Below are 4,338 nucleotides of genomic sequence, written 5' to 3'. Positions count from 1 at the left end.
AACATGCATGACTTTTATTTTATTTTTTAATTATCGCTAACATGCATGACTTTTATTTTATTTTTTAATTATGCATAACATGCATGACTTTTTATTTTTTAATTATGCACAACATGCATGACTTTTTATTTTTATTTTTTAATTATCGCTAACATGCATGACTTTTATTTTATTTTTTAATTATGCGCAACATGCATGACTTTTATTTTATTTTTTAATTATGCGCAACATGCATGACTTTTTATTTTTTAATTATGCACAACATGCATGACTTTTTATTTTTATTTTTTAATTATGCGCAACATGCATGACTTTTATTTTATTTTTTAATTATGCGCAACATGCATGACTTTTATTTTATTTTTTAATTATGCGCAACATGCATGACTTTTTATTTTTTAATTATGCGCAACATGCGTGACTTTTTATTTTTTAATTATGCGCAACATGCATGACTTTTTATTTTTATTTTTTAATTATGCACAACATGCATGACTTTTTATTTTATGTGCATTTCTTGCCACATTTCTGATTTGGCACTGACATGCACAAATGACACACATTTATCATGACTCTTATTTTGTTTTATTGAGGTATTTACCACTCTCTCAGTCACTCATGTCAGAGCTATTAAAGTCATTAAGTCATGTGCAGGTCTGCACGTACACTTCACGTTTAGTGCAGATCATGTTACACATTTCATGCAATCTATTATTTAAAAAACATTTAATGACACTGTTTTTAAAATCCTTTATCCTGTGTGGGAACAATTGTGACTCCCTCTTCAATTTCTTCCTGAAATAAAATAAAAATGACATGAAGGGGTTTTGGATTCAAAATTAAAGTTCTGTGTTCAGCCTTAGTGACATTTGTGACATGTTTTATTGAAAGTCTATGCAGGGCATTATGGAGGGTTTAAAAGCACAAATGTGCAGCTCACACTTTTGTTAAAGTACATTTAATCATTTTTACATACAAAATGTGAGATATTGGAGCTGAAAAGTTGTCTAAAGTTGTCTGTTTTGAGGTGGGACTACTTTTCCTGCCAGATTCCTTTGGATTTTTGTCCATTTAAATAGTCCCTTTTTGGTATCCTTGTTCATATTATGCAAAAGTTACCATGTTTCCGGCTTTAAATGGTCTTTACATGAGTTTTCAGTGTTTTTAATATTTTCAAATATCCTTCATCGGAGATGTCGGAGTCTTTGTGACTTTTCCTCGCGTTACTATCTAAATGCAGAATATGCGTGGACTTTTCAGACCGTCCCTTACCGCACCCTCCACGGCATCGGCACGCTTTAGCACACCGCGTGGACATTTCAGACGGTCCCTTACCGCACGCTTTAGCACACCGCGTGGACATTTCAGACAGTCCCTTACCACACGCTTTAGCACACCGCGTGGACATTTCAGACAGTCCCTTACTGCACCCTCACAGCATCGGCACGCTTTAGCACACCGCGTGGACATTTCAGACGGTCCCTTACCACACGCTTTAGCACACCGCGTGGACATTTCAGACAGTCCCTTACTGCACCCTCACAGCATCGGCACGCTTTAGCACACCGCGTGGACATTTCAGACGGTCCCTTACCGCACGCTTTAGCACAACGCGTGGACTTTTCAGATGGTCCCTTACCGCACGCTTTAGCACACCGCATGGACATTTCAGACGGTCCCTTACCGCACCCTCACACCATCGTCACGCTTTAGCACAACGCGTGGACTTTTCAGACGGTCCCTTACCGCACCCACCACGGCATGGGCACGCTTTAGCACAACGCGTGGACTATTCAGACGGTCCCTTACCGCACCCTCCACGGCATCGGCACGCTTTAGCACACCGCGTGGACTTTTCAGACGGTCCCTTACCGCACCCTCCACGGCATGGGCATGCTTTAGCACAACGCGTGGACTTTTCAGACGGTCCCTTACCGCACCCTCCACGGCATCGGCACGCTTTAGCACAATGCGTGGACTTCTCAGACGGTCCCTTACCGCACCCTCCACGGCATCGGCACGCTTTAGCACAACGCGTGGACTTTTCAGACGGTCCCTTACCGCACCCTCCACGGCATCGGCACGCTTTAGCACAACGCGTGGACTTCTCAGACGGTCCCTTACCGCACCCTCCACGGCATCGGCACGCTTTAGCACAACGCGTGGACTTTTCAGACGGTCCCTTACCGCACCCTCCCCTCATATAAATATAATTAACTATATAATTATGAAATAATTATACATAGTTATCTTTAAATATAAAAAATAAATATATATTATATATTTAGTTATAATAAATTTAGTTATAATTATATAATAAATTTATAATTTATTATTATATATAATATATTTTTTTTTATATATATAAAAAATTTCACTTACTGCCCTCTGGAGTAAACAGGTGGTATTACAAGTTTGCATTTCTCAGGAATCTTCCATATTACGCCTTGATTACTTTAATCCAAGAGTGAAAGTGTCCAATAACAGACTTGGTATTTAAATATAAAATAGTAGGATGCAATTATTTCTGCACATACAGTACATCCGTTGATTCTCAATAATGCAGTGAATGTAGGATTTTATGGAAAGTTAGTCCTGTTGTCCACGTATGTGGCCATTGTTTAACAGTGCGCCGTTTCGCAATAAATCGATGCAATTTTTGAAATGGCATATCGGATGAAACTAGAGACTCTAATCTTTAGATTCAAACAGGTCTGAATGTGAAAACTCAAGCTGGTTTCTTACCAGATGTGGTTTTGTTGCCGTTTCTCCGAAAGACAAATTCGGCTGAGATTGGCACCATGTTGTTTCGTCACATGACTCTGTGCACTGAAAGTTTAACCCTTTAATGACAGTTGGTTTATAATATATATAATTAAGCATATCCTACAGCGAAGCCAAAACACAATGTCCACGCATGTGCACGCGGGGCCTCACAAGGTAAAATAAGGAATGCTTGAAAAATTCCCAAGCTTTAGAGAATTGATTAAATGCAAATTATTATAGTGTACAAATGTCTTCAATAAACCGCTCAACGTCCGGACGGAAGCTTTCACGATGTCTTGAGGCAAGTTTAAATTTGAGGTTTTATTAAATTAATATTAATTAAAATGTACACAATTCAATTATATGGAATCTTATTACATTTAAATGTAAATTTGTTTTTATTTTTTTTATTTTTTTTTGAACATGACTTGTTTCTATGAGTTTTCCAGACCTGGAAAGCACAATTCTAAAAACATTCTATAATATTTCAAGGTTCTAACTTCATAAATGTATGTAAGTATTTTCAAAGCTTTATTATGAAACTGCTTTAAACCAGAACTTCAAACAAATAACTGCATTAAAAAGGAAAACCAACCAAATTCATACACATCGAAACACAACAAAGAGATTTCAAATGAAAAATGACGCATCACGAAGGAGTCCAATAAAATAATAAATACTTTCAGGACATTCCAGAAAATATGGGTAAACTCTCATATATCCCTAACATCCCAATCCTTAACATCCCAATCCTTAACATCCCTATCCCGAACATCCCTATCCTTAACATCCTTATCACCCCTATCCCTAACATCCCAATCCTTAACATCCTTATCATCCCTATCCCTAACATCCCAATCCTTAACATCCCAATCCTTAACATCCCAATCCTTAACATCCCTATCCCGAACATCCCTATCCTTAACATCCTTATCCTTAACATCCTTATCACCCCTATCCCTAACATCCCAATCCTTAACATCCTTATCACCCCTATCCCTAACATCCCAATCCTTAACATCCCAATCCTTAACATCCCAATCCTTAACATCCCTATCCCGAACATCCCTATCCTTAACATCCTTATCCTTAACATCCTTATCACCCCTATCCCTAACATCCCAATCCTTAACATCCTTATCATCCCTATCCCGAACATCCCTATCACCCCTATCCTGAACCTCCTATTCCTAACATCCCTATCCCAAACATCCCTATCACCCCTATCCCTAACATCCCAATCCTTAACATCCTTATCATCCCTATCCCTAACCCTAACATCCCTATCCCGAACATTCCTATCACCCCTATCCCTAACATCCCTATCCCGAACATCCCTATCCCAAACATCCCTATCCCAAACATCCCTATCCCTAACATCCCTATCCCAAACATCCCTATCATCCCTATCACCCCTATCCCTAACATCCCAATCCTTAACATCCTTATCAGCCCTATCCCGAACATCCCTATCACTAACATCCCTACCCTAACATCCCTAACCCTAACATCCCTATTCCTAACATTCCTATCACCCCTATCCCTAACATCCCTATCCCGAACATCCCTATC

This window comes from Xyrauchen texanus, chromosome 17 (genome assembly GCF_025860055.1).
Source record: "Xyrauchen texanus isolate HMW12.3.18 chromosome 17, RBS_HiC_50CHRs, whole genome shotgun sequence".
Taxonomy (NCBI): Eukaryota; Metazoa; Chordata; class Actinopteri; order Cypriniformes; family Catostomidae; genus Xyrauchen; species Xyrauchen texanus.
The sequence above is the reverse complement of the archived record's forward strand: the minus strand, read 5'-3'. Positions refer to the sequence as shown.